Below are 11982 nucleotides of genomic sequence, written 5' to 3'. Positions count from 1 at the left end.
TATCTGAAAATGATCTCTCATTACTGTTTAAATTGACTGTTTTTATAACATTAGTGAGATTGGACATTTGTTTTTAATGTGTGTCAGCAACTTTTAAATTTCTTCTTTTATTCATCAATTATTGGATGGTGCTCTTTGCCTCTTTTCCCCTAAGTTTAAATTCTTAAATTACTTTGCATATTAAGTAAATTAACCCTTTGCCATACAGTATTTGTTAAAAATTCTTGTCTCACTTTTTGTTTTATCTTTTAATCTATTATGTATGTGTATATACACATTTATATACACATGCACATATATATGTATGTACATGGATATTTTTATATAGACAATGCCATTGACATTTTAACTTGGTATTTCTATCAGTACTTTTATACTTTAGGAAGTTTTAACTTGATGTGAATGAAATATTTACCATTTTAAAATCTGCAGGTTGTTTTATAATTTCATCGTTTATATTTAACTAGAATTTACTTGGATTATTGTGCAAATTAGAAATTCCTACTTTCTTCTTAATAGGGTATCAATTATCCAACACTAATTATTGAATACTTATTTATTTTGTCACAGATTTGTTAAATCCCTTTCATTTAAAAATGAATTCTTATGTAGATCAATATAAAGCTCAGGGCTCCTTTGTTCTATTGTTCTGTCTATCCTTACATCAGTCTGTTATTGTTCTCAAAATAATTGGAGAGATAAAAATCTATTCTAGTCTGATAATCTCAGTATTACTTTATTTACAAATACATGTTTAATAATATAAGTACATGACTAGAGGTTTACTTAATTGGAGACATCAGCATTTGACATCAATGACCCGCTATTCTCATAACATCAGCATTTGACATCAATGACCTGCTATTCTCATAAACCATCCACCTTCTCCCCTCCCATCCCTTCAGAGCCCCCCACCCTACCCAGGTGAAGCTGCCTAAATGTGTGAGTTTCAGCCTTGGGTGCGCACTGAAATCGTCTGAGGAGAGGAGAAGATACAGCTGATTGGATCAAGTAGGTCAAGAAAGAATATTGTGGAAAGACAATGTCCAGGTCTTCTTCTTATGTTTTAATATGTCTATGTTAGTTTTATGAAATAAATTGGGTAGACTTTTGAAATATTTTATGCTTTAGAATTTTTAGTAAAGCCTGGGAACTAAAAAAGTTGAAACAAATCATTGTATAATTGACCTTGGAATCTTTCATAGAGATATTTATTTGATGAGTTTTACATTTGTTCCATGGTTCACTTATTTTCTTACTCATTCTTTAGTTTGCTCATTCAACTAATTGAGCCTCTGTTACATAAAAGACACGATGTTAGGACCGAGGTCAAAATGGTAAACAGACCAGGAATACCTTCTGCCATCCTAGGGTATATAATCTAGTGGAGAGATGCATAATGATCCAAAAATAACAAATACGTATGAAATTGCAGTCCAAACAAATACTGCCAGGAAAAGCCAGGGGTTTTGAATTTGGCAGATAAATCAGAGAATGATTGGCTGAGAAAGTGATGCATGAGCTGAGGTATAACTTATGAGGAGTTGATTAGGGAAGAGGAGAGGTAGAAACATCCAGATGGACAAACAAGCATATAGAGAAGTCCTGTGGTGGAAGAGAGCAAAGAGACAGAAGCAACTGAAAGGAAACAGAGTATGGAACAGATGAGGGCTGGGCTTTCTTATGCATTTCTTCCTTTATCCTAAGAGCAAATAATGAAAAGATGTTAAAAGTGAAACAGGGTGTTGTTACTTAGTTTTGCCTTTCTGCACTGTGAAGAACAGATTGGTTAGGGGTGCTGCTTTGCAGAGTGGATGTAAGCAAACTATTTGGAAGATTATGGACATAATCTAAACAGCGTGATGGTAGTAACTAGGACTAGATCAAGAGTCTGCAAGCCCTGGCTCCCAGACCAAATCTGGACTCTCACTTGTTTTATAAATAAAGTTTTATAGGAACACAGCCCAACTCATTCATTTAGTGTCCATGGCTGCTTTCATGTTAGTTACAATGATGAAACCGAGTAGTTGCAACAGAGACTGTATGACTTGCAAGGCCTAAAATATTTACTATCTGACCTTTTACAGAAAAAGTTTACCAACCCATGGACTGGAGGAGCAATGGTAGAAATTGACAGAACCAGGTGGACTTTGGAGCAGTTATTGGATTAGTCAAGTTTTCCGCTTCTTGTGTCAGTTAGTCTTGTAATATTTTCTAGGAAAATTATTAATATTTTATAATATTAAATATTATTCTATTCCCATAATTAATTTCCTCAGAATCTGAGTTTGTATGCTTTTTATACGCTAATGTAGATTTGAGTTTTCTGCGTTTGATTGATGAAACTGGAAAATACTTTCTGCACTTAATGAGATGTTTCAAAGTATTAGCATGGAAACAATATTAATTTTACAGTCTTTCTTTTTATGCAATAATTTCTATGAATACTTTTCTGACTTTTTGTGGTTAATATATTTTTCTAACTTCTCTAGGTTAATGCTTAGTTTATTTCCATTCCATATTGTTAAATACTAAAACATGTTTAAGGCCGTATACTGTGATTTGAATACTGCTTTGAATACTATCAAATGATTATTTCTTAGTTTATTTTCTTTTAGTAAGAATAAATGCAACTTTATTTAGATTTTATTCTCTTTTAAGTGGTACACTATATGCTTCATTTCATTTTATTATCATGTGGCTCTGTAAAAGTATCATTATTCCCATTTTACAGAACAGGAAACTTACAGACTTTTGTAGTTTATCCAAATAAGGACAGCTTATTATCTACATTTTGTCTTTCTTCTTGTGGTCAGGGTCAATTTTAGTTTGAACCAGTTGGGATATATTATAATGCTCAAATTTGGGATTTTGGAAATGATGAGAATTTATAAACAATACTCTAAAAGAAGAGCATGACATTCTAATAGTTGCAGTAAGTCCAGTGATCCAAAATCCACTTTCCTACCTGGAATGCTACCACTAATTGTTTAAGAGGAAGCAATCAGAAAATGGGAACTTTGTGTCAGATACGGTGATGAATGAAGTTATGGAAGGGGTCACTCAGGAGTGATTTGAGTGCCTGGAAGGTTTTCATGTAGTATATCTCTGTCTGAATTGAGGTAGGATCTTTTACATCTTGTATGCATCGCTTTCCTGATCATTTGAACTAATCAAACACATTTTTAATCTCTAACATTCATTGCCACCACACGTTTTAAAATTTCTAGCATTAACTGAGGCATTTTTCTTGTTCAGAATACACTTCTTAAGAGTAGATGCATGACCTCCTGTTTCTTCTTGCCTTGCAATTTCTGGGCATTTTGATCCATGAGTAGATACAGGAACATAGAATGAACTAATAATGTATACAGCAAGAAGGAGTTGAAGGTAATAGGATTGGGCAGTCATGGGGCTACTTCAAAATATATCATCTGTACCATAGCCTGCCACGTTTCTACCTGGTCTGAATGCTGATAGAGGGAAAAAGTTTGGGCGGGAAAATAGTGAAGTACAGATTGAGTTTTGTTTGTTGTTGTTGTTGTTGTTGTTGTTGTTGTTTTACTTTTTAAGAGACAGGGGTCTCACTCTGCATGCAGGTAAGAGTGCAATGATGTGAACAAGCTCACTGCAGTCTTGAACTCCTAGGCTCCTGCAATTCTCCTGCCTCAGCCTCCTGAGTAGCTAGGACTACTTGCATGTGCCTCCACGCCTAGTAAATTCTTTGCTTGTTTTAATCAGTGTGTAAGTCTTTTACTTCCCTGGTTAAATTCATTCCAAAGTATTTTATTTTTACTTTTTGTAGCTATTATAAATGGGATGTTTTTCTTGATTTCTGTTTCAGATAGTTTGCTATTAGTGTACGGAAATGCTACTAATTTTTGTGTATTGATTATTGTATTAGTCTGTTCTCATATTGCTATGAAGAACTACCTGAGACTGGGTAATTTATAAAGAAAAGAAGTTTAATTGACTCACAGTTCCACAGGCTGTACAGGAAGCATGACTGGGGAGGCCTCAGGAAACTTACAATTTTGGCAGAAGGTGAAGGGGAAGCAGGCACATCTTATATGGCCAGAGAAAGAGGAAGAGAGCAAAGGGAGAGGTGCTACACACTTTAAAAAAAACCTGATCTTGTGAGAACTCACTCACTATCATGAGAACAGCAAGGAGGAAATCTGCCCCAAGATTCAATCACCTCCCAGCAGGCCCCTCCTCCAGTGTTCAGGATTACAATTCAACATGGGATTTGGGCAGGGACAAAAATGCAAACCATGTCAATTATATATCCTGTAACTTTACTGAATTCATTTATTAATTCCAACAGCTTTTTTTGCTGGAGTCCTCTTCCTCTTCCTCTTCCTCCTCCTTCTCCTTCTCCTTCTTCTTCTTTTGACAGAGTCTCATTCTGTTACCCAGGCCAGAGAGCAGTGGTGCAATCTTGGCTCACTGGAATCTCCACTTCCAGGGTTCAAGCGATTCTTCTGCCTCAGTCTCCTGAGTAGCTGGGGTTACAGGCATGCACCACCACGCCTGGCTAATCTTTGTTTTATTACTGCTTTAATCTCTTTACTTATATTGGTCCGTTCAGATTTTCTATCTAATCATGATTCAGTTTTGATAGTTGTCTAGGAATTCCTTGATGTGTCTGGGAATTTGTCCATTTCTTCTAGGTTGGGTTCTGTCTCCCTATATTCTTTTAGACTGTTGAGTTTTCTATGGAATAAAAGTTACATTAGCTACCAACAATGATCTTTACAGTTGGAATTAGGATGTTTAGTACCAGAGTCAGAAAATAATTTTATAATATCTCCATATTATCGCATTCTTAACCCTCTGATTTTTTTTTTTCTTTCTCACAGAATAAGGCAGGGATTATCTGCCAGCCACCAGGCTACAATGGAAACCAAACAACAGTTTTCTTTACTGGTAAAGACCTTAGACTCTGAAATGGCTAATGGCTGCTCTATAGAGACCTACTTGCCTTATTTTTATTTCTGTGTATATTACACATTTTGCTCATCACATGCCAGGAACACATTATTCAAATGCCACAGTATAACTTATCGAATGACTAAAAATGACAAAATGGATTAAATCTTAAGACCCTGTAGTTTACTCTGTTTTAAAAATCAGGACACTGAAATTAAAATGACAAGCTTCCACAGAGGAGTTGGAACTAAAGTTTCGGTCATTTTTACTCAGTGGTGACATTTTTATAGTTCCCTGTCTACACGCAAAGCAATCTTCAAGTTCCCTAACTTCATTCTTACCCTATGATAGTGGTTAATGTTACGTACATGTAAGATCATTTTTACCTCTTTTTAAAATTAGCAAAGTTATTTTGCCAGAGTCACAGATAGAGTTGAGTAAAATTAAGTAGTTCCTGAAAGTTTCTCAGCATCTTTAAATGCCAATATTATGTAAGAAATTTGATTGCTTGATAAGTTAACACTATCAATTCTCAATATTGAAACATTAGAGATTTACCTCCTAAGTCATTGGATACTCCTTTCCGAGGGATATGATGATGGAAAAGGCATTACTCTTTTTAATATCTATTGGTATTTTAGGAACCCTTAAAACCGTGTCTCTTCCATGTCTTAGAAAAATAGTTCTAAGCCTAGAAAAACTGCTTCTTCATTATCCTTTTTACCTAATGTCAAGAGTATTATCTTTTGTCCCTTGTACCTCAAATGGAAACCAGCGTCTCTGAAATGTCTACTAAAACCATTCTTTTAAGGCTAGGCACAGTGGCTCATGCTATAATCCCAGCACTTTTGGAGGCTGAGGTGGGCGGCTCACTTGAGGTCAGGAGTTTGAGACCAGCCTGGGAAAAATGGTGAAACCCCATCTCTACTACCTCTAAAAATACAAAAATTAGCTGGGCATGCCTGGTAGCACCTGTCTATAATCCCAGCTACTCAGGAAGGTGAGGCAGAAGGATCACGGGAGCCTGGGAGGTGGAGGGTTGCAGTGAGACGAGATCACACACTGCACTCCAGCCTGGGTGACAGAGAGAGACTCTGTCTCAAAAAAAAGAAAGAAAAAAAAGTCATTGTTTTGTGGGAGAAAGCAACAGGAAGTGAAGCCTCCAGGAGACCACTGCTAGAATACATTTCTTACCTGCACAGGCCTGATTGGCAGCCCTGTGAACTTCTCCCTTTAAACCATCTGCAGAGGTCAGTCTCTCTAGAGCCTGCCAAGCTGAGAAGAGGAGGTCAGGTAAATTCCAGTAGAAGGTGGTAAAAGAGGAGCCAGAAAGGATAAGCCGTGACTGCCCTAGAGGAAGCAGGCAACCTTGGGAAAGACGGAAAGGTCAAGATCCTACCCAAAATGAGCCCTGAGCCATCAGAGGAGTTTCATATAGATTACTGTGCTGAAAGTTTGGATTTGGGCCATTCAGGGTAGAAATTATTCTGGGCCATGAGTAAAGGAAAAGATTTCCTACAGGATAAAGAAAGAAAACTGGACGAAAGAAAACCACCTTTCCTTTCCTCCCACCTGTGCTGAGGGCCAGCTCAGGGTTAACGAAAGCTACTGTTAATTGAAACGATTGTTACCTCTTGCTACCCTTTCTCACCCTTGCCTTTCAGACTCCCTCAACTGGCTGTCTGTGACTGCATTTCATACCTATGGCCTCTGGAACAAACCTCTGAAAGGTTTTTCTGGGTCTTCACCTTCTGATGGGGCCTTTTCTCCTTTCTCGACAGATATCATTCTTAAAATGAGTAAGTTTATAGGCACTAGACAAGACAAGCATACACCCACAGCGAGCCAGAGTCTTATTTCCACGACTGCCCCCCTTCTTTTCCTTAATTGACCCCTCTGACCCTGTTGGAAAAGTTGTGAATCTCCTTCACATTATATTCCTAATGAGGCGATTTACCCTGCATGCTAAATAAGATCATGACTATGTAATACATTCTCCACTCAGAGCTAAGCTTGGAGTCAGCTCTTCAGCGGTTTACGATTAACCTTCACCTTTCAACTGATGAGAACCCTATTGCTGCCCACAGATGGCACATTTTAAAGTTGTCGTGATTAAAGAATCTCAGTAACCTAGAGCTTTTTTACATACACTTTTTAAAAGTATCTGTTTTTAATTCTAATTTAAGGCTGGTTCCAATTGCTTTTTTTTTTTTTCATGCTGGAAAACAATCTGGAAAAAGCATTTGAACTGGTAAATATCCACGAAGAGTCTTTTTTAACATTACATGCATATTCAACTAAGAATTTACATACACAAAGAAAAAAAGCCCAACTTTCCAGTTCTTATCTCACAGCCTGACCTGTTTTATGTGTGACAGAAAACTCTCCTTGTCTTCTGAGGAGGGGGATCCCAATAGGAAAGCCTTGTTGTTATGTCAGAGGGGTGCCAGTGGCAAGTTTGGAGATTGGGAGAAGGGACCGAAGTACGTTCTTGGAGGATTGAGGGTAGAGTCAGAGGTGAAATTTTGAAGTAAAATGCGATCCACTGGGTAACATGAAACCCTTCCTCCTACTCCTGCACATTGTTTACGGACACCTTGATGAGTGGATTACTTACCCTGAACTCTGAGAAGTGCTAATCCTGCTCCTCATTTGAAATGGGTTGAAAGAGAGGCAATGTTTGGATACATCTGTCTGTTTTCTTATGTGTGGAAATGCTCTGGATTTTTAAAATATTGTGTCTACTAAAGCCTGAAATCCCATCAGCAGCATAGTTACCTCTTTGAAGTAATCGTCTTTTCTTTTAAAATGATGAAATACAATCAGAGTGCGTTCTCTGCACCTTTGTGGGAAAGATTTTGTGTTTTCCCTGAGAACTGCTGACAGACTGGTTAAGGGAGATAACAGCTTGACAAGCAGCCAGCCCCGTTTATACCCTGCCCTGCCAGTCCAGTGAGTGCCTAAATGCCAAAAATATTGGTAATCCAGGCCAGGATATTCTAGGAGAAAAGGGTCTCTGCTTTGGCTTCCCATCATATCCTACCCTTCCCCTACATAATTTACCTGAATGCTGCAGCTCCTGCATCTTGGTCTTGAGCAAGCTGAAGAGAGAGGCCGGTGGAGACCCACAGGCGGTGGAGCTTTGGCAAGAGTGAGAGAGGCGGGCTGGTGATGCAGGATTCCAGCAGAAATGGGAAGGGAGTGAATGGTAGTAAGAGAAATGACAGAATAGATCTCCAGGGGAAATATAGGTATGATGGATGTGTGTGTGTGTGTGTGTGTGCGTACAGAGAGAGAGAGAGAGAGAGCGCGCAGAGCATCATGTGTTCATTCATTACTAATTTATCTGGTGATAATGGAATTACTGTGTGTCCAGCATAGTCCTCAATCTTGACAAAGCCTCTACCTCTGGCAACAGTGGTTACAGATGGGAAACCTGAATGCCAGAAAAAATGAGTGCTAAGAACTCAGACAAAACGTAAACGTGCCCAGGGGACTGCAGTCAGCATGGACGGCAGCAGCATGAGGTGTAGCTAACTTCTGAAGCCAACACAATGGCATCACAGTAGCTGCAGCCTGGGAAGCTTCTTCAATTGTCCCTCTCATTGAAAGACTGAGATTTTCTCTAATTTCTCAACAGCCTGGTTGGTCCAGCCTTCTCTCCATGGCTTTACTTTGAAAGATGAAAGCAATTTCCATCCTGCAGAGAAAAGTTTCCGTGATTGAGGACACACCCAAGGTAACTGATCACTTCAGCTGCCTCATTCTGCCATATTTATTCACAAGAAAGATGCATTTTGAAAAGGAAAACCTTGAAATGTAGGTTTAAAAATTAACCCTTGAAGTCAAATAGCTCTCAGAAACTACTTACTAAGAACAGTTGAGAGAAATGAAATAGCTATAGAGAAATTTCACAGAGACGTTTCATATATATATATATATATGAGTGCTGCTACACACACACACACACACACACACACACACAGTGCTATTAAGGAAGGCTAGAAAGCATTGATATCTCCTCCCAAATAAAGAAATTAATAGAAAATAAGAACCGTGATATAGAAACTTAGCCGCTTTATGAAGCTGTTACCTGACTGCCAAATACCTCCTCTACTTCTTTCCTGGAGTCTTCCCTTAGGTTCTCTCTTTCCCTTTCTTCCTCTCTCCCTCCCACGCTTTTAAGGATCAGGTGTGCCGAATTTGCTTTAGCCAGTACTTAGTTTATGAGTTACTATTGTCATCATCCATTTGTCAGGGCCTCTCTTTTAAGAATCTTTTGAGTTTCCTGTTTTTTTCAATCCCATTTCCAAACCCCCACATAGGCACCTATTTGTGTATTTACTATATTTTGTTGCAATCCACCTGCTACATATTTATATAGATAATTACAGATGCTTGAAAACTACCCAGTGCTATGTGGGCACCTAATTATGCATAGATGGTATTATGCTGTGAGATTTCCCTCTCTCTGTTTTCCCACTCAACATATGTTTCTGTAATCCATACATGTTTCTGTATGTGCATCTCACTCATTACTCTTCACTGCCACATAGTATATGACATAAGCCATAATATGCCTCTGTCACATCTTGTATTTTGTTCTCCTACCAGTGGGGTACTCTTTGCAACATTTAGCCACACTTCAATACATTTCCCCTCTCCTGTGTCTGTTTTGTTGTACAACTTTTTGAATTTTCCTGAGGGATGGACAGACAGGCCTTGCTGGGAGACAGAATATATAAAATACATTATTAATTTCAATAAGTACCACTAGATTGCTCTTTGGAACGGCTGTACCAGTGCAAATGCCCCACAAACAAATCGTTTTCACCCTTCCCGTGTAGCAGTAAAATTGTTCAACTTTCACAATTTTCCAATATAATGAGTGCAGCATGGTGCTCATTTTAAAGGAAGGAATGCCTGAATTCTAATTTAAGATGGGGAACATTTAGTAGTTAATCTCCATTCATAAGAGCTATGAATGCGTGACTGCAGTAAGATGTTACCGCAGTAAGATGTCCCCTGCAGTAAGTTGTTTTACTGTGTCCAAGACTTTACCCTTCCCTGTCTCCACATCTTTAGCTGTATGACTTTGACGTTCTTTCCACAGAAGGTGATGTATATTTCCTCACCCCACTGATAGTAAGCTAAGTAGAGGTGACAGGCCTGGGCTGAGGCTTTAAGAGCATTGGGGGCTTCTCCTCACTCTTTTGCACTTCTGCCATCAGCAGGAAGATAATGAAACTCTGGTGGCATAAGAGGATTTTATGGCATCATAATCACCAGAACAAATCATCACAAACACAGTGGCTTAAAACAACAACAATTTATTCTTTACTATTCTGGAGGTTGGAATTCCGAAACGGGTCACACTGGGCTAAAATCAACGTGTCGGGAAGGCCGTGTTCCTTCTTGAGACTCCAGGAGAAGTTGTTTCTCTGCCCTTTCTGGGTTCTAGAGAGTGCCCCATTCGGGTTTGTGACATCTTTGTCTGTCTTAACACCAGCAAAATCAGGCTGTGTTCTTCCCATGCTACCCATTCTCTGCTTCTCCCTCTAGTTCTCTCTCTGTGTCTCCTGCCTCCAACTTTCACTTTGAAGAGCTCCATGATTACAATTGGCCTACCCAAATGATCCAGGATAATTCAAGATGATTTCATCTCAAGTTTACCTCATTAGCAACCTAATTCCTTCTGCAACCTAATTCCCCTGTGCCACATAACCTAACATACGCACAGGTTCTAGGAAGTAGGACATGGACATCGTTGCAGGACCAATGATGTAAGGATGTATTGAGTAGTATTTGGCAGGGATTGACCCTAGTGCCTCTCCTAACCAGACTAATGGCAAAACCATTGTTATTACTGTTTTGTACAGCTTGCACATCCCTCAAAAGAGTAACATGGTGAATATCACACAATTTGTATTAATAATGACCTATGGGTTAGAATAAAATGTTTTACTAAATTAAAAATAAACTTCATAAAAATAAAAATAAAAACTTAAAAACCATAAGATACCACTCAATTCATTCAAATAAATTGTATTACAATTATGTCTATGAAAAATGCTTGACATTTTATATGCAATTCTTGTGCACAGTGATGTCCACTCTAAGTCTGACTCTTCGCATTGACGTTTGCATTTGTTGATATTGGCTTTTGTTGATATCGGCATTGGTTAACATTTTAATATTAATTTGTCATCTCTCATAAAGGACACATATATGATGGACATGCTTAGCCTGTTGATTGATATGGGTATTTTCATCCTATAACTTGTTATAATTTTGTACATAAAAAATGTAAAACTGGAATTATATTATAAATGATAATTAAAATGATGAGTCACCCATAAAAGTAATCAAATCCTGCTTCCTCTAAACACAAGTAAACATTCGGTTGATTTCTGCCTTATCATATAATTGTTGTGCTTGTCTTTTTCCCTCCTTATCCAGATAAGCTACTTAACAGCCGCAGCCCTCCGACTTTGGAATAGCCCTGCCTGCCCTCATCAACTGTCCTGAGAGGAAGGCTTTCCTTTGAAAGTTGTTTATTGTAGCAGACATGTGCTGCTAGGTCTTTTTTGTTAGTGCACGTGCCTGCTCTTCAGCCTGCCTGTGTTCCTGCACCCATGTTTCTGTGTGTCTGCCCCTCTCCCCACCTTGCCTAACCTTCTGTTCTAGTGTTTGTTTACATTTTTCCAGGATCCTAGAGTTTGATCTGTTGCTTTAACTTGCTTTCCTGTGGCTGAACTCCACTGGCTCCTTACTGCCTGCTTAGTTTGTCTGCCAGCTTGCCTTACCCTTGGGCTTCAATCTTCGCAATCCTCATAATCTCACTCTGAGCGTAGGGTACCATGCAGCACAATTCTATGTGGTTCATCTGCCCCTGACTTAGCTGAATCTACCTCTTACTTGAGCCCCTTATATTAAAGAGGGTCGATGGCTTTTATAATGAAGGTGATGTCAATACAAATACATTTTAATGGTGTCACAGCCTTTAAACATTAGCAGTCCAGGTTGTTCAAGGACCACTTAAAGTTCTGA

General features: G+C 38.6%; 2 long non-coding RNA genes across 5 annotated transcripts in view; one reads left to right on the top strand and one right to left on the bottom strand.

Moving 5' to 3' along the window:
- Positions 1-4548: 4548 nt before the first annotated feature.
- On the bottom strand, positions 4549-10147 carry LOC114673709 (uncharacterized). The gene is made up of 3 exons (XR_003724504.2): positions 9994-10147; positions 6127-6207; positions 4549-4716 (listed from the first exon to the last, which is right to left on the bottom strand). It is a non-coding gene; the product is annotated as an uncharacterized LOC114673709 (long non-coding RNA).
- LOC114673708 (uncharacterized) overlaps positions 8566-11982 on the top strand; it is a 68225-nt gene continuing 64808 nt past the window's right edge. For all 4 annotated transcript variants that reach the window (XR_013408302.1, XR_013408301.1, XR_013408300.1 and 1 more), the window contains exon 1: positions 8566-8671. This is a non-coding gene — a long non-coding RNA (uncharacterized LOC114673708). The remainder of the gene's footprint in view (positions 8672-11982) is intronic.

Source organism: Macaca mulatta, chromosome 18 (assembly GCF_049350105.2).
Source record: "Macaca mulatta isolate MMU2019108-1 chromosome 18, T2T-MMU8v2.0, whole genome shotgun sequence".
In the NCBI taxonomy this organism is placed as follows: Eukaryota; Metazoa; Chordata; class Mammalia; order Primates; family Cercopithecidae; genus Macaca; species Macaca mulatta.
The sequence above is the reverse complement of the archived record's forward strand: the minus strand, read 5'-3'. Positions and strand labels throughout refer to the sequence as shown.